The sequence below is a fragment of the Lolium perenne genome, chromosome 4 (assembly GCF_019359855.2).
Source record: "Lolium perenne isolate Kyuss_39 chromosome 4, Kyuss_2.0, whole genome shotgun sequence".
Lineage (NCBI taxonomy): Eukaryota > Viridiplantae > Streptophyta > Magnoliopsida > Poales > Poaceae > Lolium > Lolium perenne.
Genome location: NC_067247.2, coordinates 152,258,544 through 152,284,740, shown reverse-complemented (window position 1 = coordinate 152,284,740; position 26,197 = coordinate 152,258,544). Strand labels below are relative to the sequence as shown.

Genomic DNA, 26,197 nt, shown 5'->3' with positions numbered 1-26,197 from the left:
TGTTAGTACTCGGTATAATTGCGTTGGTCTATCATGCACTCTAAGGTTATTTAAATATGAATATCGAATGTTGTGGAGCTTGTTAACTCCGGCATTGAGGTGCTCTTGTAGCCCTACACAATTAGTGGTGTTCATTATCCAACAAGAGAGTGTAGAGTGGTTTTATTATGTGATCAATGTTGAGAGTGTCCACTAGTGACAGTAGGATCCCTATGCCTTGTTTCCAAACATTGAATCTCCGTTTGTTTACTGTTCCGTTGCATGTTTACTCACTGCCATATTTTATTCAGATTGCTATTGTCACTCATATTCATCCATATCATTTGCATCTCATTATCTATTCTCCGAACTAGTGCACCTATACATCTGACAAGTGTATTAGGTGTGTTGGGGACACAAGAGACTTCTTGTATTGTGATCGCAGGGTTGCTTGAGAGGGATATCTTTGACCTCTTACTCCCTGAGTTCGATAAACCTTGGGTGATCCACTTAAGGGAAAACTTGCTGCTGTTCTACAAACCTCTGCTCTTGGAGGCCCAACACTGTCTACAGGAAAAGGAGGGGGAAGTAGACATCAAGCTATTTTCTGGCGCCGTTGCCGGGGAACGAAAAGCTACACAACAGAGATTTCCTCCCTCGTCAACCACGCGCTAGTTGTAGACAGTCAAGTATTTTCTGGCGCCGTTGCCGGGGAGGAAAGGTAAAAGGCATTCACACTCTGGTCCCAGGTAACTAAGTTATTTTCTGGTACCGTTGTAAGTGCTCGAAGCTATTTCCTTTAGATCCTGCAATTGCATCTTTTTGTTTCTTGTTTTTATTTCACTAGTTAGGCATAATGGAAAGCAATAGTGAGCTTTTAAAACTATTTCCTGAGTTAAGACATAGATTGTTTGATGCGAAAATTAAAAAACCTATGGAATCTTATTTGCATGCTAGTAGCAATGATATTAGTATGAACGCTTTGAACACCATTGTTGCTAATGATATGGAAAATTCTAAGCTTGGGGAAACTGGTTTTGATGAGCATGATATTTTTAGTCCCCCAAGCGTTGAGGAGAAAATTTTCTTTGATGATACTTTGCCTCCTATTTATGATGATTATATTGATAGTGGTCTTTTGGTGCCGCCTACTATGGAGAGTAAATTTTATTATGATTATACTATGCCTCCTACACTTGATGAGAATAATAGTGATAGCTACTTTGTTGAATTTGCTCCCACTACAACTAATAAAATTGATTATGCTTATGTGGAGAACAATAATTTTATGCATGAGACTCATGATAAGAATGCTTTATGTGATAGTTATATTGTTGAGTTTGCTCATGATTCTACTGGATATTATTATGAGAGAGGAAAATATGGTTGTAGAAATTTTCATGTTACTAAAACACCTCTCTATATGCTGAAATTTTTGAAGTTACACTTGCTTTATCTTCCTATGCTTGTCACTTTGCTCTTCATGAACTTGTTTATTTACAAGATTCCTTTTCATAGGAAGTGGGTTAGACTTAAATGTGTTTTGAATTTGCTTCTTGATGCTCTCTTTTGCTTCAACTCTTATTTCTTACGAGTGCATCATTAAAACTGCTGAGCCCATCTTAATGGCTATAAAGAAAGCACTTCTTGGGAGATAACCCATGTGTTTATTTTAGTACAACACTTTTGTTTTATATTTGAGTCTTGGAAGTTGTTACTACTGTAGCAACCTCTCCTTATCTTACTTTACTGCATTGTTGTGCCAAGTGAAGTCTTTGATAGTAGGGTTGATAGTAGATTTGGATTACTGCGCAGAAACAGATTTCTTGCTGTCACGAATTTGGGCAGGGTTCTCTGTAGGTAACTCAGAAAAATCTGCCAATTTACGTGAGTGATCCTCAGATATGTACGCAACTCTCATTCAATTTGAGCATTTTCATCTGAGCAAGTCTCGTGCCTCTAAAAAATTTGTCTTTACAGACTGTTCTGTTTTGACAGATTCTGCCTTTTATTTCGCATTGCCTCTTTTGCTGTGTTGGATGGATTTCTTTGTTCCATTAACTTCCAGTAGCTTTGAGCAATGTCCAGAAGTGTTAAGAATGATTGTGTCATCTCTGAACATGTGAATTTTTATTATGCACTAACCCTCTAATGAGTTTGTTTTGAGTTTGGTGTGGAGGAAGTTTTCAAGGGTCAAGAGAGGAGGATGATATATGATTAAGAAGAGTGAAAAGTCTAAGCTTGGGGATCCCCCCGTGGTTCATCCCTGCATATTTCAAGAAGACTCAAGCGTCTAAGCTTGGGGATGCCCAAGGCATCCCCTTCTTCATCAACAATTTATCAGGTTTCCTCTCTTGAAACTATATTTTTATTCGGTCACATCTTATGTACTTTACTTGGAGCGTCTGTTTGTTTTTATTTTTATTTTGTTTGAATAAATTCATGCTTGTGTGGGAGAGAGACACGCTCCACTGGTTCATATGAACACATGTGTTCTTAGCTTTTAATGTTCATGGCGAAGGTTGAAACTGCTTCGTTAATTGTTATATGGTTGGAAACAAAAAATGCTACATGTGGTAATTGGTATGATGTCTTGAATAACTTGATACTTGGCAATTGTTGTGCTCAAATAGATCATGTTTAAGCTCTTGTATCATATACTTTGCACCTATTAGTGAAGAAATACATAGAGCTTGCTAAAATTTGGTTTGCATGATTGATCTCTCTAAAGTCTAGATATTTTCTAGTAAGGGTTTGAACAACAAGGAAGATAGTGTAGAGTCTTATAATGCTTGAAATATGTTCTTTTGTGAGTTTTGCTGTACCGGTTCATACTTGTGTTTGCTTCAAACAACCTTGCTAGCCTAAGCCTTGTATTGAGAGGGATTACTTCTCATGCATCCAAAATTCTTGAGCCAAAAACTATGCCATTTGTGTCCACCATACCTACCTACTACATGGTATTTCTCTGCCATTCCAAAGTAAATTGCTTGAGTGGTATCTTTAAACAATTCAAAAGTTATTACCTCTTATTTGTGTCAATGTTTTATAGCTCATGAGGAAGTATGTGGTGTTTATCTTTCAATCTTGTTGGGCAACTTTCACCAATGGACTAGTGGCTTCATCCGCTTATCCAATAATTTTTTAAAAAGAGTTGGCAATGGGGTTCCCAGCCCCAAACTAATTAACTTTCATGATTTTACAAAAAAATAGACAATCGTCCATGGTATGTGATTGTTGGAGGGCACCCGAGGATTCGGTTAGCCATGGCTTGAGAAAGCAAAGGTGGGGAGGAGTGTCATCTAAATAAAACTAAAATAAAAAGGCACTCCTTCATGGTATGAGATTGTTGGCAGGCACCCGAGGATTTGGTTAGCCATGGTTTGTGAAAGCAAAGGTTGGAAGGAGTGCCACCCAAAAATAAAAATATTTCATGGGAGCCGCTCTTTGAAAGTCTGTCTGGCAAGGGGGTTAGAGTGCCCGCTACCATTCGTTGACAACAACAAACACCTCTCAAAATTTTACTTTCATGCTTTCTTTATGTTTTCAAAATAAAAGCTCTAGCACAAATATAGCAATCAATGCTTCCCTCGTCGAAGGGCCTTTCTTCTACTTTTATGTTGAGTCAGTTCTCCCACTTCTTTCTATCTTAGAAGCAAACACTTATGTTAACTGTGCATTGATTCTTACATGTTTACCTATTGCACTTATTATTTTACTTTATGTTGACAATTATCCATGAGATATGCATGTTGAAAGTTGAAAGCAACCGCTGAAACTTAATCTTCCTTTGTGTTGCTTCAATGCCTTTATTTAGAATCTATTGCTTTATGGGTTAACTCTTATGCAAGACTTATTGATGCTTGTCTTGAAGGTGCTATTCATGAAAAGTCTTTGCTATATGATTTAGTTGTTTAATCATTGTCTTTACCATTGCTTTGAATCACTTCATTCATCTCATATGCTTTACAATAGTATGATCAAGATTATGTTGGTAGCATGTCACTTCAGAAATTATTCTTTTATCGTTTACCTACTCGAGGACGAGTAGGAACTAAGCTTGGGGATGCTGATACGTCTCCAACGTATCTATAATTTCTGATGTTCCATGCATGTTTTATGACAATACCTACATGTTTTTTTCACACTTTATGATGATTTTATGCGTTTTCCGGAACTAACCTATTGACGAGATGCCGAAGTGCCAGTTGCTGTTTTCTGCTGTTTTTGGTTTCAGAAATCCTACAAAGGAAATATTCTCGGAATCGGACGAAATCAATACCCAACATCTTATTTTTCCCGGAACCTTCCAGAAAGTCAAAGGGGGACTGGAGAGGAGCCCTGGGGGCCCCACACGTGTGGGCGGCGCGGCCCAGGGGGCGCGCCCCCCTACTGTGTGGCTGCCCCGCAGCCCCTCCGACTCCGCATCTTCGCCTATAAGAAGCCTCCTGACCTAAAACATCGACACGGATTGACGAAACACCAGAAAACCTTCCAGAGCCGCCGCCATCGCGAAACTCCAATTCGGGGGACAGAAGTCTCTGTTTCGGCACCCTGCCGGGACGGGAAATTGCCCCCGGAAGCCGTCAACACCGCCATCTTCATCACCGCTGCTGTCTCCCATGAGGAGGGAGTAGTTCTCCCTCGAGGCTAAGGGCTGTACCGGTAGCTATGTGGTTAATCTCTCTCCTATGTACTTCAATACAATGATCTCATGAGATGCCTTACATGATTGAGATTCATATGAGTTTTGTATCACTATTCATCTATGTGCTACTCTAGTGATGTTATTAAAGTAGTCTATTCCTCCTCCATGATGTAATGTTGACAGTGTGTGCATCATGAAGTACTTGGTATATGCTATGATTGTGATCTCTTGTAGATTATGAAGTTAACTATTACTATGATGGTATTGATGCAATCTATTCCCCCTTTCATAGTCTGTCGGTGACGGTGTGCATGCTATGTTAGTACTCGGTATAATTGCGTTGGTCTATCATGCACTCTAAGGTTATTTAAATATGAATATCGAATGTTGTGGAGCTTGTTAACTCCGGCATTGAGGTGCTCTTGTAGCCCTACACAATTAGTGGTGTTCATCATCCAACAAGAGAGTGTAGAGTGGTTTTATTATGTGATCAATGTTGAGAGTGTCCACTAGTGAAAGTAGGATCCCTAGGCCTTGTTCCAAACATTGAATCTCCGTTTGTTTACTGTTCCGTTGCATGTTTACTCGCTTCCATATTTTATTCAGATTGCTATTGTCACTCATATTCATCCATATCATTTGCATCTCACTATCTCTTCGCCGAACTAGTGCACCTATACATCTGTCAAGTGTATTAGGTGTGTTGGGGACACAAGAGACTTCTTGTATTGTGATCGCAGGGTTGCTTGAGAGGGATATCTTTTACCTCTTCCTCCCTGAGTTCGATAAACCTTGGGTGATCCACTTAAGGGAAAACTTGTTGCTGTTCTACAAACCTCTGCTCTTGGAGGCCCAACACTGTCTACAGGAAAAGGAGTGTGCGTAGACATCAGTGATGGAGCGCCAGCAACAGCTGGCGGCGGAGGAGCGTCAACAGCGGGAGGCGGCGCTGGCGGCAACGGAAGCGGCCTGGGGGAGGCGGGCGGATGCATTGGCGGCGCGCCTGGAGGCGCGAATGAAGGAGGAGGAGGCCGACGCTGAGGAGGAGGAGGTGGAGCAGGAGGACGACGACGACGATGATGAGTTCGAGTGGTCCGACGATAATGGGCCGCACCCGGACGAGACGGCCGATTAGCAACGCGCGCTCGTCGAGTCCTTCGAGTCGGAGAAGAAGCTCCAGGACGCCGTCCGTGCCCGCGAAGAGGCGCAGATTCGCCGCACCATCGAGCTCTCCCTCCAGGCGGCGCAACAGGGGAGGGCAGGCGACGACGCGCTGCTGGAGCAGCGGCGTCTGGCCACCGCCCTACGCATGGAGAGGCGGCACGCGCAGCAGGAGCTGCGGCGGAGGGGAGGCGGTGACGGGGTAGGACCGTCGAACGCACCGCCGGGCGGTCAATAGGTTAGGGTTTAGATGAAATCTAGCAGTTTTGATTCAAACTTTGTAATATATAATTAAATTTGAATGAAAACTTTTATTTTCGTGTACTAAATATTTATTTGGGGAGGGTGTTTGGGGACGCGACTAGGGAGCGACGTCCCCCCAACGCGGGAAACAAAACACGTTTGCTAAACGCTTAATCTGGTGCCGGGGACGGTTTAGGGAACGCGACTGGAGATGCTCTAATTAGTAAGAGAAAGCCACTAGCGATACAAGTGGTGGCGAGCTAGGTGGCTGTCTCATTTGCAGCCAGGTGAGCATGCAAACGACCGGCCCAATGTGTATATAATTGTATTGACGTAGTATCACTTTCACCTCCCCATTGCAAATTCCTTTGTGTTGGCCTTGACCACACCACTGATGGATCATGGATCACATTTCACATCTTTGACACCTGTCCTGCGAATACTCACTGCTAAGTGCTAACAAGATAAAGCTAATTACATATTCACAAGAGCTTGACTAGTCGTGTTACAAATCGATACACTATAAGATCGACGTCATTTAGCGTCAATCATATACGTAGATAAGGAGTAAACATTATACGGGTGTGTGCAACTGTGCATGCAGTATGTGCGTAGTGGCATTTTTTCGAAATGGGGGATGCCCCGACCTGTGTGCACAAAACCTTTTGTTATAAAAACCAAAAATATTCAAAGTTTACACATCACAGATTAGAGAGAGTCATACAAAAATCAACCATCGATCGGAACGCAAGATCTTGTAATGCTAAACATCGTTTAACCTATCAGTAGGCCGCTATAGGTAGCCTGGTAGAAGATATCCCGTGCAACTATCAGCAGCCGGTTGCATCCAGAAACCATGTATACCCACAGATACTCTCGAGATAGGAAACACCATATCTGAATCCAATGTACATCCATATGAATAACCTGCAATTTTTTTGTAGAGTCATTTCTGTTAAAAACAGTATTATTTCGATAAGTCCATATCGACCAAACTAAAGCTGAGACACCAATGTGAATTTTAGTCTTAGTTTTTGTGTCAGTACCATTCAGTCAATTTCCAAACAGATTGGTAATATTTGTTCGTGGTGGAATATCAAAAGTAGCATAAACAACACACCAGACTAATTTAGCAAAAGGGCATGAGATAAAAAGGTGATTCACCGTCTCCTCTGAGTCAAAATAACATTTTGTACTCTCATTACAAATCCTTTTAGTGTGATTATCATGTGTTAAAAGAACTCTTTTATTTAGGAACAACATAGAAACTTCAATCTTGAGTGGTATTTTCAACTTCCGGAGATACTTTCTAAGAAAACTAGATGATTCCCCACGCGTTGCTGCGGGAACATCGGCATGAAATTGTTGTACATATTTATTTTACTACAAAAGGATTGAATTGCTGACGTTAGCAATTTCCTTATTTGTAGGATTTTTTCATGATTTCAAATTCAAATATATACCTAAAGGATGAAAACAACATTGACACACATAGACATGACAATAATTCATCAATAGCTCATAAATTTGTCCTTCAGAAGCAAACATCATCGAGAGGAAGTGAAACTAAGAGCCACGGTCTGGGCAGACATGGAGCAATTTGGTAGGGTGCACCACTGTAAGGTTGTGCAACAATGAGATCAGCATCACGTGTCAGAAGCTTTTGAACATACAGCCTCAATAGGATTAGGAGCTAACTCTGATCTCCCATGCACCTAGGAAGTTAAATGTAGGTCCATCCCCGGGTGTGGTAATTTGTCGAACTGTATTGGCCACCCAAACGGGTAGTTCTAAAAGCCAGTGCAATCTTGATTCATCTGTCCTCAAACCTTGTTTACCTGGATCTAACTAAGATCAGGCCTTGAAAGCTTGACCAATACGCACCCGAAGACATAAGCAATGCTCCAATTTTATATTGTTTAGTATGATATGAAAACACAAACAAAATGATTAGAGGTCAGAGTTGTATAACTATATTATACTAATATGAGCGTTTGCTGACTGTCTAACCATCATGTATGGAGCCAAAAAAAGAAACTGCTACTAAGAAAATATCTGGATGTTTGATAATTGTACCACTGATATAAAGAGGAGACCGAGCCACTACTATGAAATTGTTCTTAATTCGAATTTCACTGCAATGGAATCAATGTAAATGAACACATAACGATTGCACTAACAATTTATCCAACATTGGAGGAATATAAATTGTTAGTGACTGTACTATTGGTGAGAAATCCACTTTTTGTATATGACCGACATTGGTTCAGTTAGAGGCTTAGAATTGCACTATGAAAGGAAATTTGTTCTGATGATCTAATCAAATAAATAATTGGTTTAACCGATGTAATCACACCAAGACAGAAATACATGCTTCCACTCACAAGTTGTCCAGAGCAGTCTCAGTTATACAATTCATGCTGTTGTGGTAAAACCAAGAAGTTAAGAAACATGATGAACTTCTCAACTGAATAATTCCACCATGCTTTGGTGTCTCTAAAATACGAATAAACATGTTCGAGGGTTCTAGCTGAGCCTATGATAGTAAAACCAAGAATATAAGAAGACCATTGTACCTCACGTGATGACCTGTCAAAATGAATAAAAAGTGCGTAGCTTCAAAAGAGTTGTAGAGAATGCAATAATGCACCACAATAATGGTATTGCCGACAATCAAGTCTGGAGAAAAGGGACACAGGAGGGGGTGCTACATGATCAATCGGAGTGGCGTCAACGCTCCAGGATTAGGGGCTACCATTAAATCCAGAAGGATGATCCGGTATGTATGTGTGATGTGTGAATGTAACCTGTCAGCCAAAACATAAACATATAGTGATTAAATTGCCAGTTTCAATGAAATTAGATGGAGAGGCCGATGTATATTTGGATTTCATCCTGCTAGGTGCACATAAGCCTAAAGATAATTTAAAATCATTCAGACTACATAAAAAAGTTTGTATACAGGGAAATCGGAAATAGAATGAAATACATCTGTATACAGGGATCCACCTAACATCTAGTAGGAGCGCCATGTGTACTGCAAAGACACATTCATACAAATTCAGTAGAGGGGAATGAATTATAAAGAAACATAAGGACAATCTGAAGTATTGGCAATTGGCTTCACGGTGTTGATTCAAGGTTTAAGTTGCTTCTTAGGGTGGGGGCTGTAATATCCCAGGTTTAGAGGCAACAAAATGAGAGAACACCAAAGTGTGCATTGCATTCATGCATAGAAAATCCGGGGGATTTTCGCGCTTTCAAATAAAACTTACCACAGTAACTGAAGTTTCACTTGACTTGATGGAATTGAAGTAGATCATCAAGTCAAGCGCTATAAACTTCACTGTGATCTTTGCTAAAACCTTGTTTTGGGTAGATATGATTTGATCTATGGATTAGATCAAATAGAATTAGATTTATATCAACACATTCTTTAAGAATCGAAGCCTAACTTATTAACACTTAAAAGTTAGCAACTACCTTTGGGTGTAAATTAATTCCCTTCTAAACTTATTACCAAATAGGGTACACCACAGGGTCTAAAGTGCATAAAAGCCACACATTCTTATTTAAATCATAACTTATTAAATACATGGAATATCATAAAACTAAATCCATTTACATTACAAATTATAGTTCAAACTATTTGAATAAAACTAACTATGGGTATTTTGAAACTCATATGATCATGCCTTGGTGAAATCAAACACCAACTATCCAAATTTGAGGAATAACCTTCAACCTTGATCTTTTGATCAATATTATAATATAAATCCAATCCAATATGATATAGTGACTCATCGACAATAATAAAACCATCCACAAGATATTTAGTAGCAAATGCCATTTGGCTATCCAAAAATAAATCATATGAGAGGATAATGATCTTGCCACATAGGATGAAAATATCTACATGACTTGCTTTCCAAGCTATGCCACCTCATGCTCAAAGGATTGCTATGGATGAGGGCATGACACCCAAGCACCTTACTCATCAACCCAACACAAGAGTCACCATCTATGTGTCATGATACTAGAGCTTGCCCAAGCCTATAAATAGAGCCACACCCTTCATCCATTTGCTCATCAAGTACCATGATACATGGGAACAAACACTTGAGACCTTCCATGTGAATTAGCTAGGATCAAGATGAAGAAGCTAGGAGGTGGAGGCATACCACAAGATGTAGGTTTATCAGATTTCCTGAAGAACAAGCTACAGAAAATACCAAGGTAGAATTCCTAGGCAAACCATATATTTAGAGGATCATATCATCATATCTTGAGTAGGACCTTAGGCTATTACAAGACATTTAGAAGTGAGAGAGATTATAGATGCTAACCATAGCCATGTCTATCCTAGAGAATTTTAGAGTAGTATTACATCTTACTTGTTTAAACCAACCTTTAATCTTGTAGATGAGAGCCATGTTCCATTAGTGAAACATAACTAAATCTTATGCTCATATTTTAATCCTAGTTGTGTATCACATTAGTGATCACTACTTAAACTCTAAACTACATTTGAATTCCAACCCATGGATTAACTTGGATTATAATTATAACCCTACCATGCCTCATGCCTATTTCATACTTCAAATAGTGAAGTATTCCCAAAACCCTAAACCTGTCATATGGAATCAATTCCACATAAAATATTATGTCCTAACTTGTGTATCATGGATCACAAATATAAACCAAGCCATCTATACTTAGGACTAAATGCCTTTGGTGAGTAGAATGAAACCAATACCCTATTTTACTTTGCTATCCAAATACCTTGTTGAGTGAACCAAATAAAATAGTATTCAGATAAGTAGTTGAGTTAACCATGATGAGCATAGGATCTATCTGAGATAATTTAAGCTAGAAGTTGCTAAGCAAGATTGGTAATTATAGAGTTTGTTCAACCATTTTCTTAAACCCTAGAAATAATAACTCACATAAAATTATGAACCAACCCATATCTACTTTATTTATATTTCACCAAAGCATCCATACAATCAAATATTAAATATTTGTTTGAACAGAACAAATATGCAGCAAGTAGCACTATCAAGTTCTATTAAGATTCACATATTTGAAAACCTACAAAAATTAACCAGATTCAAATTCAATTCAAACAAAAAATAAAAAAACAGAAAATAAACATTTGAATTGAGAAAGGGAGGGAAACTTACCTGGCAGCCCAGCACCTCAGCAGCCCGAAGCCATCAACTCGGCCCAGCCCACGAACAAACAGCCCACCTTACCGTTTCGGCAGATAGAAGAAAAGGGGCTTCGTTCTCCTTCCCGGCGACGACAGCTCGACGGAGGAGCCTCTGCCACCTCCTTGACAAGGATAAGGACACCGCCGGACGCCACTCGCCACTCCAGAGTCGAGATGAACTTCATCTGCATCCGCTGCCAGTCAGAGCATCAAGATTCCCGCACAGAAACCCTAACAGAGAGCACCGCCGTATCTGGACCGCTCGTCGCCGATGTTCGTCGTCGTTTCCGACCACCTCCAGCCCTATAAAGACCACCAAGAGGATCGCCGTGCTCATCTTGTTCACCTCACCACTCAAATACCTCGCATTTGCTCTCTATCACCCGATCTCTTCCACGGTACATCGCCGGAGTTCATCACGTTGCCGTCGATGGAGGCCACCCCGGCGTCTATCAAGTGGATGGCTAGAAGCGCACGAGTTCACTGATCATTCTGGTAGAAGGAATCGAGAAGGAGCTTCACCAATCGAGATAATTTTGGAATTTCCTTCCACGGAAGTTCATCGGAATCCGCGACGCCGTGCTCGTCTCCGACCATCTCAAGCTTCGCCGAGGGTCTCATCATATTCCTGGTGAGCTTGCGCATCTTCCGAACCCATTCGTCCTCCCTAGCATCATCTGTAGCTCGCGTTTGATTCTTCGCCGGAGAGCACCGCCGCAAGCCATTGTTTCCGACGAAGCTCCGGTGAGTCCCCGCACCAATCATCACCACCAGTAGCTGTGTTTCGTCGCCCTCGTTCAAATAGGCCTAGCCGCGCATCTCAGGGAGCTAGAAATGGGCGGCGCCGTCCTCTTCTGCTCGCCGGCGTCAAGCCGACGGCGAGAGGGACGTTTCCCCGCCACGTCAGAAACTTTGACTGGTCCTCTGCCCGCGTGACAGTTGACTGGTCAAAGGTCCCACCTGTCTGTCTCTAGGGTTAGGCAGTGAACCGGTATCTTTAGCATTTTTCTTTAATTTTAAAAAACCAGTAAATAGATGAAACTTTGCAAAATCATAGAAATTTCATTTCAACTCAGAAAAATGCAAATAATATATCAAAATGCTCACAAAAATAAACTCTACTCAAATAAAATATAAAACAAAAATGTGTGTCAAAATAAAATTTCACTTATTTTTAACCTTATTAATTATGCCATTTCATTTATTTAAAATACAATTTGAATTCAATAATTAATGAAGTTTCAAAAATTAAATTTTAACTATTCAGTAACTAAGTAAAATGTTAGGATTAATTTTATTTACCATAATTGCCTTAACTTAATTATTAGTGGTAATTCATAAACCCTAATTTGCAAATTACTATTTTCTATTTTCTTTAAATAAGTAATAACTCAAGAAAATATTATAAGCCAATATTATTTTGGTAAATCAAAACTTATTTACTTAAACATCTTTAGTTAACAAGTTAATTATTTTAAACCCTAATAACAATTATTAAACCCTGATTCTTAATTAAACCAAAATAGGAGTTACCATAATTATTAAATCTTGTGAAAATTAATAAAATGTCAAACCATTACTAATGTTGTTTCAAAGTAATTAGTAACCACACCTATATTGATAATCATCATTTTAGGAGTTGTACCATAATTTAGAAACCCTAGTTTCAATTTGAATAAGAACCTTGAACTCATTATTCCATGTGTTCATCCATAGTAGTTGCAGACCTAAAACCCTAGGGGTTTAGCCATGTGATCATAGCCACTTCAACTTTACTTGTAGAACCTTGATAAGTAACCAATGAATGCATAATCATGATCCATCAACATAAAACCAATTCACATGAGCTTGTCATTTCATGTTCCTGTTCTTAATTAAAACCTATATGATTTCCTAAGTGCCACCTAGGTATAAACCCTAACTTGTTAATTGAATTAGTACCATTGACCACTATCCTATATACCATACCATTAAGATCAACCTCAATCATCAAACCCTAGTAGAACCATAATGATAAACCCTAGTATCAACCTTGTGTAACAAATCACATCACATGCTCCTATTCAACTAAACCCTACTTAGGAAATGATAAGCCACTTAGCTTAGAAACCATTAGAGACTATTTAGTAAAACAATTGTGAAACCATAGTAAACCCTAATAGCTAATTTATAGAACCATCTTAAATAACCATCCTTTGATATGATGTATATGGGAAACCATAGTAATAACCCTACTAATACTTGCTATATAGAAACCCATTCTATTTAAGAAACCAACTAGTTTATATTAGTATAACTAAATGAACTCAATAGTAAACCCTAGAATTACATAGCTCCTATGTATAGTAGTTCATATTCTTATTTAACCTGTTCTTCAAAAGTTATTCTTTTGAAGTACAAATGTCAATCAAACCATAGAAGCCATAGTTCTTCTTTGAAATACTCATTATTTCTTAACTAACATGTTCTTCAAAAGTTATTCTTTTGAAGTATAGTATAAGTAATCATCAACCATGTTCTGTAGAACTTAAAATTGACAACTGTTCTTTATATATTATTTCACCACTATTCTTTATGTGTGTAATTGTTATGATGTCTTATATCACTTGGATATGATGCTAATATCACCAAACCCTAATAAGAACCTTGTTTGAGAACCATTCTAAAAGTGCAACACACCCTAAAGAAATCTTTACAACTCATACATCCTAAATCATCGAGGTTAAGTTACGCTCGGGACGATTGCATCTCATACTATGCATTATAGCATCTTTGCCAGTTCTTTAAACATTGTCCTTACCGGACGATGATGGTATTTCAGAATTTGGAGTTATCACGTATCGAAGCTTTTGCCTGCATAATCTTGCAGTCAAGAAAGGCAAGTTCATCGCTTGCTCATGTCATTTGATTATTTGTATCAAACTATATGCAAAGTACTATACTTATCACTCATGCATTGAAAAGCAAAGTATTATTTTACAATTATGAATATGACTATGTGGTGGGCAATGGAACCATGGTATGTGTTGATATGGTGGAGGTTCCATTGCATGGGTTATATCACCCTAGGATTAAGTACCAATGCCGTCCAGTGATTCTAGCGCCGTACATATCGCGTTATCCATAAGATCTATAATGGCTCTGGGGAAGTCAGCTGTATCTTTTCCCTTCTGCACGCCAACGGATTGGTAGAGCCGGCGGGGTGTTGGAGGCACTGCCGTAGGTTGGGATAGCCTTTTAAATCCCCATCCATTAGTGATGATGGCTCTACGATCTATGATGGATTGTCCGGAGTACACCATGAGTAAAGCCGTATTATCGGGGGAAGTCTACTGGAGGTGTACGGTTGGACAAAAGGGTGGGTTTGCAGGGTCGCGGAGAAGGCAGTGATTGGCTTGGATCTTATACTGGGCCTCACACCAAAGGAAGTGTGGACGGGGACATACTCTCGGCCGGCAACATGGTTAAGATCTCTTGTGGGGTAAAGTAACGCACCTCTGCAGAGGGTATCAAGAATTGTGACTGTCACTCCCTGTTCCGGGAAGGGAACTGCGAACGCGGCAGGAAAGGAACTCCACGAAGTTCTAGTCAACCTGTGAAGACTGACGGGCATAGTTTTCAGAATAAAATAAACCTTTTGAAGAAATGTTTACAAAAACTTGCATTCGCCTATGACTTTCTGGTATGTGGCTGTAGCTAGTGCATGATACACATATTTCCTAATATGAACTTGCTGAGTACGCTCGTACTCATTCTATCTCGTTTGAACCCCCTTCTTAGATCAAGGCACCAAAGTAGAAACTACCATGGAACTCGAAGACAAGGGAGTCAACTGCAACAAGATGAAGAATCCAATCAAAGAAGTCAATGGAGTCAACTTCTGCATCAGCTATAATGAAAACCTAGACTAGTAATAGAAGGGAACCTTTCCCTAATCCTAGCACCTAAATAGCTAGAATTCTATAGCAAGCCTAGCATCTCTAAAGATAGTGATAGTTATAGGATAGACTACGAGTCGTTCTTCTGGAGCTTTAATTGAAGTTTTACCTCACTGTAAAGTAGGAGGTTGTGTTGATCTTATGTAAACAGCTCGTGTGTACTTCTATAGACATACCCTGGACTCGCATATGTTTCTGTTGTACCACTCTGAGAGATGTAATATGAGTGGAACGGTGTTTCACTTGTGTTATGTCAACGACTTGTGTACTACACCATGCAGTGGTACGCTGGGTCACCACAGCTGGTATCAGAGCAAATGCTTTGACCCTAGGATTAAAACCCTTTAAAGGAGACCTTTAGGTTTGGTAGTGTCTATAGGAAGTGATTTAGCTAAGTCAACTATGCTAAACCAACTATTCTTTTGACTTGAGATGGGTATTCACTTGAGAATAATCCTGACACACTTGAGTCAATCTTTCTTATCTATCTTTCTTAAGTTAAGTTAGTTAGTTATATGGCTTCATTCCAACTAATTAGAACACCATTGAAGCTTAAGATAATGGGTGGTAGTAGACCACAGTTGGTATACAATACATGGTAGTCCAAAGAGAGGATACAACCATAAGGAAGATATCCTATTGGAATAAGTATACCAATGCCAGTTATAGTTAAGTAAGAGTCATTAAAAATGTCAAATGACTGATGTTAAGTAAGGGAGATAAGTTATATAAGGTAGTAAATGTCTATGATGAGTCAATCATAGGAGGTAAGGAAGAGTGATAGGAGTTATACAAGTTTACTTTTCATGATAAAATTGGTACTCATATATGATTCACTTGAGAATCATGGTATGATGGAGTAGAACATCATAAGTACGATAACAAAAGGATGATAAGGAGTAGGATTTAGGGAATAGTTCGAAAGCTTAGGCCTTAAAATCCTGGAAACTGTGTCAAGTATGTTAGAACCATAGTCCGTAGTTTAAAGAAGGCTTATTTAGAGCATATCACATAGAGAGATCCAAGAGTTATATGTGGTATATTCTAAACAATCATGTGTTTAGAATAGACATGTTAGAACTAATTGTATTATAGGAAGTAGTCCTCAATATCACATATATATGGTAGCCTATTTTGTTAGTACTTCCAAAGAAAACTAGGTTAACTTCAACTATCCCAGGCCATTTTGTTTCAAGTTTGTCTTATTGCAAATGTGCAATTAAGATAAATGTTGAGACAAATAGTAGAAAATCACGTATTGTGCTAAGTATCACAACCTAAACCTATCTTATGTGGTGTTATATACTACACATCTGATCCTGATGTTTAGGGATGTCTTACCCAATTATTATATTCAGGCATATAAGGATGTGTATTATAAACACAAAGCTGATTTTCTTGGATTTTCTTGAATCTTCATTGATTGACTAGATCCATACATGAAGTTTGACTTTGAAATGCAAATGCATGTTGCAATATCAAGCTCTTACTTGATGTTATAGGTCTAGAGGGTAAAGGTATTCGTGTGAGGAAGTGACGAATTCGGAAGATTTTTGAAGATAAGATGAAGGTTCACTTGAAGAAGGAAGTAAAATTGTGGGAAGCAACCACAATACTCTAAAGGAAGGACTAATCAAAACTCACTTCTATCCTTAAACAAGGAGTACTTCAACATGGAAGTATCATGGAAGTGAGAAAAATAGTGAATATGGAGCAGTAGAAGTGGAGCCATATTCCTTATGGAAGAAGGGAATGCAAGTGAAGTCACTTATAATACTATTTTCATAGTGTCAACAAGTGGTTTTCTTGCAAAACAAACCCTAGAAGAAGGAAAATAGACAAGTGAAGTCGTAGCTGGTATAATAAGACCGCAGCTGATATAGGATAATCAGGAAGAAAAAGTATGTGAAGTGAGGTATATCTTAACTAAAACTATGTAAGTAGCCACAACTGGTAGGTAGATATTGCCTAAAACCATAGCATAGCCACAGCTGGTATCCAATAAGCCACATCTGGTACTAGGTAGTTTGCAGCTGGTACCAGATAGCCCACCGCCTGAACATTTCTTTACCCTAAAAGAAAGGGGGATTCCGCAGCTAGTATTTCACAGCTGGTATCTCGTAGTTGGTAAATATTTAGTCGGAGGATTCATAATGGATACCCACAACTGTGTGAATACACCGCAAAGAATTCTTCGTGAGACCTTAGAAAGGTACAAAATATAAACCAGACTTAAACCAACTATCTAACCTTGGAGTTTAATAATTAGAAGAAAGGAAGTTTGAAGATCATTAGTAAACTCCAAGGGGGAGAGGCAGGCTGAAGGAGAAGTATTAAAATATGATATTCGGAGTATGATGGACCAAGAAGAAGGTCTGAACTGAGAGGAAATCTGATCTTATTTTTATAAGGTTGTTGGGAACTACCCATATAAAAGTACTCTCAGGAGGTTGTCAGACCAGAAGCCGAGGTTCATATCTCGAAGAAGTAAGAGTTAGATCTTAACTTGAGTGGGAAATTGTAATTACTCCAAAACCAAGAGAGCTCAAGTAAGTCTAAGATAATGAAGTTGGATGAAGAAGTTATCGGAGGACAATCAAAGCCTAAGAAGATACTATACAAAGGACTTTGACCCTACTAAAACATAAGCCTATTAAAAAGATTCCTTTCATGGAACCTAAAGAAACCAAAAGGAAGATAATTAGTATAAACTAGAAGCCTTGATTGAATGGATTAAATGAGTCTAATCCATTCGTAGGACTGAACAACTAGGACCATGTCTATTGTAAATACCTTACGAAGTACCATTACTTTCGTGATGGTAGTAAGGGAAAACAATACCCTGCTTTAAATGAATCTTTTAGAATTAAGGTTTGGACATCGCAGCTGGTACACCATAGTGCCATATTACATCGCAGCTGGATTACCGCAGTTGGTAGAACCAAGTTTTAAGTACCCAAATAGGAAGATGTCACCACAACCATTAGTAAAGTCCATTAACACAATAAGATGTTTAATTCAATAATCTTTGGAGAGTAAGTCTATAAGCTTAGAGTGTTGGAAGAAATCATAGAATTGAAGAAAGTACCAGTGCCAGACAACAGAAGACTCCAGGAAGAATCTGGACTAGGGATATATTCAATTATATATAATGTGATCACCATGGAGTTGAAGGATGGTGATCTGTTCCAGACATTTCAACATTCCGAAACATGAGAGCGTTCGAACTTCGGGACGAAGTTCAGTTTAAGGGGGAGAGGCTGTAATATCCCAGGTTTAGAGGCAAAAAAATGAGAGAACACCAAAGTGTGCATTGCATTCATGCATAGAAAATCCGGGGGATTTTCGCGCTTTCAAATAAAACTTACCACAGTAACTGAAGTTTCACTTGACTTGATGGAATTGAAGTAGATCATCAAGTCAAGCGCTATAAACTTCACTGTGATCTTTGCTAAAACCTTGTTTTGGGTAGATATGATTTGATCTATGGATTAGATCAAATAGAATTAGATTTATATCAACACATTCTTTAAGAATCAAAGCCTAACTTATTAACACTTAAAAGTTAGCAACTACCTTTGGGTGTAAATTAATTCCCTTCTAAACTTATTACCAAATAGGGTACACCACAGGGTCTAAAGTGCATAAAAGCCACACATTCTTATTTAAATCATAACTTATTAAATACATGGAATATCATAAAACTAAATCCATTTACATTACAAATTATAGTTCAAACTATTTGAATAAAACTAACTATGGGTATTTTGAAACTCATATGATCATGCCTTGGTGAAATCAAACACCAACTATCCAAATTTGAGGAATAACCTTCAACCTTGATCTTTTGATCAATATTATAATATAAGTCCAATCCAATATGATATAGTGACTCATCCACAATAATAAAACCATCCACAAGATATTTAGTAGCAAATGCCACTTGGCTATCCAAAAATAAATCATATGAGAGGATAATGATCTTGCCACATAGGATGAAAATATCTACATGACTTGCTTTCCAAGCTATGCCACCTCATGCTCAAAGGATTGCTATGGATGAGGGCATGACACCCAAGCACCTTACTCATCAACCCAACACAAGAGTCACCATCTATGTGTCATGATACTAGAGCTTGCCCAAGCCTATAAATAGAGCCACACCCTTCATCCATTTGCTCATCAAGTACCATGATACATGGGAACAAACACTTGAGACCTTCCATGTGAATTAGCTAGGATCAAGATGAAGAAGCTAGGAGGTGGAGGCATACCACAAGATGTAGGTTTATCAGATTTCCTGAAGAACAAGCTACAGAAAATACCAAGGTAGAATTCCTAGGCAAACCATATATTTAGAGGATCATATCATCATATCTTGAGTAGGACCTTAGGCTATTACAAGACATTTAGAAGTGAGAGAGATTATAGATGCTAACCATAGCCATGTCTATCCTAGAGAATTTTAGAGTAGTATTACATCTTACTTGTTTAAACCAACCTTTAATCTTGTAGATGAGAGCCATGTTCCATTAGTGAAACATAACTAAATCTTATGCTCATATTTTAATCCTAGTTGTGTATCACATTAGTGATCACTACTTAAACTCTAAACTACATTTGAATTCCAACCCATGGATTAACTTGGATTATAATTATAACCCTACCATGCCTCATGCCTATTTCATACTTCAAATAGTGAAGTATTCCCAAAACCCTAAACCTGTCATATGGAATCAATTCCACATAAAATATTATGTCCTAACTTGTGTATCATGGATCACAAATATAAACCAAGCCATCTATACTTAGGACTAAATGCCTTTGGTGAGTAGAATGAAACCAATACCCTATTTTACTTTGCTATCCAAATACCTTGTTGAGTGAACCAAATAAAATAGTATTCAGATAAGTAGTTGAGTTAACCATGATGAGCATAGGATCTATCTGAGATAATTTAAGCTAGAAGTTGCTAAGCAAGATTGGTAATTATAGAGTTTGTTCAACCATTTTCTTAAACCCTAGAAATAATAACTCACATAAAATTATGAACCAACCCATATCTACTTTATTTATATTTCACCAAAGCATCCATACAATCAAATATTAAATATTTGTTTGAACAGAACAAATATGCAGCAAGTAGCACTATCAAGTTCTATTAAGATTCACATATTTAAAAACCTACAAAAATTAACCAGATTCAAATTCAATTCAAACAACAAATAAAAAAACAGAAAATAAACATTTGAATTGAGAAAGGGAGGGAAACTTACCTGGCAGCCCAGCACCTCAGCAGCCCGAAGCCATCAACTCGGCCCAGCCCACGAACAAACAGCCCACCTTACCGTTTCGGCAGATAGAAGAAAAGGGGCTTCGTTCTCCTTCCCAGCGACGATAGCTCGACGGAGGAGCCTCTGCCACCTCCTCGACAAGGATAAGGACACCGCCGGACGCCACTCGCCACTCCAGAGTCGAGATGAACTTCATCTGCATCCGCTGCCAGTCAAAGCATCAAGATTCCCGCACAGAAACCCTAACAGAGAGCACCGCCGTATCTGGACCGCTCGTCGCCGACGTTCGTCGTCGTTTCCGACCACCTCCAGCCCTATAAAGACCACCAAGAGGATCGCCGTGCTCATCTTGTTCACCTCACCACTCAAATACCTCGCATTTGCTCTCTATCACCCGATCTCTTCCACAGTACATCGCCGGAGTTCATCACGTTGCCGTCGATGGAGGCCACCCCGGCGTCTATCAAGTGGATGGCTAGAAGCGCACGAGTTCACTGATCATTCTGGTAGAAGGAATCGAGAAGGAGCTTCACCAATCGAGCTAATTTTGGAATTTCCTTCCACGGAAGTTCGTCGGAATCCACGACGCCGTGCTCGTCTCCGACCATCTCAAGCTTCGCCGAGGGTCTCATCATATTCCTGGTGAGCTTGCGCATCTTCCGAACCCATTCGTCCTCCCTAGCATCATCTGTAGCTCGCGTTTGATTCTTCGCCGGAGAGCACCGCCGCAAGCCATTGTTTCCGACGAAGCTCCGGTGAGTCCCCGCACCAATCATCACCACCAATAGCTGTGTTTCGTCGCCCTCGTTCAAATAGGCCTAGCCGCGCATCTCAGGGAGCCAGAAATGGGCGGCGCCGTCCTCGTCTGCTCGCCGGCGTCAAGCCGACGGCGAGAGGGACGTTTCCCCGCCACGTCAGAAACTTTGACTGGTCCTCTGCCCGCGTGGCAGTTGACTGGTCAAAGGTCCCACCTGTCTGTCTCTAGGGTTAGGCAGTGAACCGGTATCTTTAGCATTTTTCTTTAATTTTAAAAACCAAGAATAGATGAAACTTTGCAAAATCATAGAAATTTCATTTCAACTCAGAAAAATGCAAATAATATATCAAAATGCTCACAAAAATAAACTCTACTCAAATAAAATATAAAACAAAAATGTGTGTCAAAATAAAATTTCACCTATTTTTAATCTTATTAATTATGCCATTTCATTTATTTAAAATACAATTTGAATTCAATAATTAATGAAGTTTCAAAAATTAAATTTTAACTATTCAGTAACTAAGTAAAATTTTAGGATTAATTTTATTTACCATAATTGCCTTAACTTAATTATTAGTGGTAATTCATAAACCCTAATTTGCAAATTACTATTTTCTATTTTCTTTAAATAAGTAATAACTCAAGAAAATATTATAAGCCAATATTATTTTGGTAAATCAAAACTTATTTACTTAAACATCTTTAGTTAACAAGTTAATTATTTTAAACCCTAATAACAATTATTAAACCCTGATTCTTAATTAAACCAAAATAGGAGTTACCATAATTATTAAATCTTGTGAAAATTAATAAAATATCAAACCATTACTAATGTTGTTTCAAAGTAATTAGTAACCACACCTATATTGATAATCATCATTTTAGGAGTTGTACCATAATTTAGAAACCCTAGTTTCAATTTGAATAAGAACCTTGAACTCATTATTCCATGTGTTCATCCATAGTAGTTGCAGACCTAAAACCCTAGGGGTTTAGCCATGTGATCATAGCCACTTCAACTTTACTTGTAGAACCTTGATAAGTAACCAATGAATGCATAATCATGATCCATCAACATAAAACCAATTCACATGAGCTTGTCATTTCATGTTCCTGTTCTTAATTAAAACCTATATGATTTCCTAAGTGCCACCTAGGTATAAACCCTAACTTGTTAATTGAATTAGTACCATTGACCACTATCCTATATACCATACCATTAAGATCAACCTCAATCATCAAACCCTAGTAGAACCATAATGATAAACCCTAGTATCAACCTTGTGTAACAAATCACATCACATGCTCCTATTCAACTAAACCCTACTTAGGAAATGATAAGCCACTTAGCTTAGAAACCATTAGAGACTATTTAGTAAAACAATTGTGAAACCATAGTAAACCCTAATAGCTAATTTATAGAACCATCTTAAATAACCATCCTTTGATATGATGTATATGGGAAACCATAGTAATAACCCTACTAATACTTGCTATATAGAAACCCATTCTATTTAAGAACCCAACTAGTTTATATTAGTATAACTAAATGAACTCAATAGTAAACCCTAGAGTTACATAGCTCCTATGTATAGTAGTTCATATTCTTATTTAACCTGTTCTTCAAAAGTTATTCTTTTGAAGTACAAATGTCAATCAAACCATAGAAGCCATAGTTCTTCTTTGAAATACTCATTATTTCTTAACTAACATGTTCTTCAAAAGTTATTCTTTTGAAGTATAGTATAAGTAATCATCAACCATGTTCTGTAGAACTTAAAATTGACAACTGTTCTTTATATATTATTTCACCACTATTCTTTATGTGTGTAATTGTTATGATGTCTTATATCACTTGGATATGATCCTAATATCACCAAACCCTAATAAGAACCTTGTTTGAGAACCATTCTAAAAGTGCAACACACCCTAAAGAAATCTTTACAACTCATACATCCTAAATCATCGAGGTTAAGTTACGCTCGGGACGATTGCATCTCATACTATGCATTATAGCATCTTTGCCAGTTCTTTAAACATTGTCCTTACCGGACGATGATGGTATTTCAGAATTTGGAGTTATCACATATCGAAGCTTTTGCCTGCATAATCTTGCAGTCAAGAAAGGCAAGTTCATCGCTTGCTCATGTCATTTGATTATTTGTATCAAACTATATGCAAAGTACTATACTTATCACTCATGCATTGAAAAGCAAAGTATTATTTTACAATTATGAATATGACTATGTGGTGGGCAATGGAACCATGGTATGTGTTGATATGGTGGAGGTTCCATTGCATGGGTTATATCACCCTAGGATTAAGTACCAATGCCGTCCAGTGATTCTAGCGCCGTACATATCGCGTTATCCATAAGATCTATAATGGCTCTGGGGAAGTCAGCTGTATCTTTTCCCTTCTGCACGCCAACGGATTGGTAGAGCCGGCGGGGTGTTGGAGGCACTGCCGTAGGTTGGGATAGCCTTTTAAATCCCCATCCATTAGTGATGATGGCTCTACGATCTATGATGGATTGTCCGGAGTACACCATGAGTAAAGCCGTATTATCGGGGGAAATCTACTGGAGGTGTACGGTTGGACAAAAGGGTGGGTTTGCAGGGTCGCGGAGAAGCCAGTGATTGGCTTGGATCTTATACTGGGCCTCACACCAAAGGAAGTGTGGACGGGGACATACTCTCGGCCGGCAACATGGTTAAGATCTCTTGTGGGGTAAAGTAACGCACCTCTGCAGAAGGTATCAAGAATTGTGACTGTCACTCCCTGTTCCGGGAAGGGAACTGCGAACGCGGCAGGAAAGGAACTCCACGAAGTTCTAGTCAACCTGTGAAGACTGACGGGCATAGTTTTCAGAATAAAATAAACCTTTTGAAGAAATGTTTACAAAAACTTGCATTCGCCTATGACTTTCTGGTCTGTGGCTGTAGCTAGTGCATGATACACATATTTCCTAATATGAACTTGCTGAGTACGCTCGTACTCATTCTATCTCGTTTGAACCCCCTTCTTAGATCAAGGCACCAAAGTAGAAACTACCGTGGAACTCGAAGACAAGGGAGTCAACTGCAACAAGATGAAGAATCCAATCAAAGAAGTCAATGGAGTCAACTTCTGCATCAGCTATAATGAAAACCTAGACTAGTAATAGAAGGGAACCTTTCCCTAATCCTAGCACCTAAATAGCTAGAATTCTATAGCAAGCCTAGCATCTCTAAAGATAGTGATAGTTATAGGATAGACTACGAGTCGTTCTTCTGGAGCTTTAATTGAAGTTTTACCTCACTGTAAAGTAGGAGGTTGTGTTGATCTTATGTAAACAGCTCGTGTGTACTTCTATAGACATACCTTGGACTCGCATATGTTTCTGTTGTACCACTCTGAGAGATGTAATATGAGTGTAATAGGCTACGGCGAGGGATACTTTTTCCCGACATGGGTGGCAGCATAGTCTACGGATTGAAGCTCCACACTCTTCTTAGGCATTATATAGTTTATCGTCTCGATATGTATTTCGCCTTTTTTCATTTATTGCTCATTCTGGACAATTGAAACAGCTGTGTGCATCCTGGTTATGCAGAGGCTGGATGTAATTGCTTATCAAAGTAATAAAACATCCTTTATCGAAAAATGACAATCTGAAGTGGATTTCAGGAGCGAAACATGTTTTTTCTTCTCTCTCTGTTGGATCAGATTGTCCATAGCCACATCGAGTTCCTAAATTAATCCAAGCTGCATCCTGGAAGGAGAGCGGATGAGGAACGCGATGGGTCAAATCCACCCAGTACCACCTTGAGACGAAGACAAATCGACACTACCTAGAGGTCGGCCGTCGGCATCCAGATCTCGGGAAGATGGTCTGAGAACAACGGGGCAGCAGTGAGGACTGAGGAGGGTGCTTGGTGTGGATGCGAATGGCAGCCGGGATTGCTTTTTAAGCTGGATGCAGTGGCAGCGGCACATGAGCTCCATTTAGCAGTTTTCAGTGCTCGGATTTATCAGCTGTTTAATGAGTCTTAAGTTGCGGCGGCACATTCGTGGGGAGGGGAACGGATTTGAGCGGTGGCAGAGGAAGACGAACAAAGTCTCGGTGTTTTTTTTTTTTTGAGGAAGAACGTGCAGCGAGAACGTCGAGCGAGTTGGCTATCGACCTGACGAAACGGTTTGTAGCCCATTAGCGAGCTGATGGATTTCCAACCCATGTCTTGTAGTCGACGTTTTGCAGCCCATGTCGATCCAAAGCGAGGCTACGCAATGGAAGCCCAAGTCATTCGGAAGCGAGAAGCGAGCAGAAACGACATGCGACGACGTTGTGCGTGAACAGGTGGTTTTGGAGGAAAAGGGGGTGACGTGGCTTCACCACAGGCCAAGAAAATCAGATAGTGGGTGTTGCTATTTAGAGATAAAAGATGAGTGTGACCATTCATTAAATCCGCATACATTGATTTTACTATGAATACACCTGAACGAGTCAATTTCCAAACAAAATAATCAACCCCATCATTCAACCATACCTCCATTAGTTGGCGGTATAAATGCACCAACGAGTCCCATTTATCACCAACTAAACGACGAGTAAAACCCAGATTGATGGGAGTGGAAGTCAGCACGCTTGCCACTGAGACATGCCTCTGTTGCGAAATGTTGTGTAGTGGCATATATCTACAGTACATCTGATGCCCTTAAAAAAAGTAATAAGCACATATACTATCTAAATCTGGATTGATCTACGAATGTATTAGTACTAAAATTGCACATGCTGTTTTCACTGATAAAGAGTTTACATTGGAATGCTTTGTTAGATCAACTAGAATATACGTACTCACCTCTCGCAAGGGAATAAGAATTGTGGAGGACAGAAGCTTCCCATGAGCATATGCTGGACATCAGCGAGTTACATGGTGGCGTGTGAGACTCAACGGAACCCATGCCTTGTTTGTCTAGTTA

At 39.1% G+C, this 26,197-nt stretch overlaps 1 long non-coding RNA gene across 1 annotated transcript; it reads right to left on the bottom strand.

The window, feature by feature from the left end:
• Positions 1–8,378: 8,378 nt before the first annotated feature.
• On the bottom strand, positions 8,379–25,337 carry LOC127294176 (uncharacterized). The gene is made up of 2 exons (XR_011742924.1): positions 25,069–25,337; positions 8,379–8,838 (listed from the first exon to the last, which is right to left on the bottom strand). It is a non-coding gene; the product is annotated as an uncharacterized lncRNA (long non-coding RNA).
• Between the last annotated feature and the right edge of the window lie 860 nt (positions 25,338–26,197).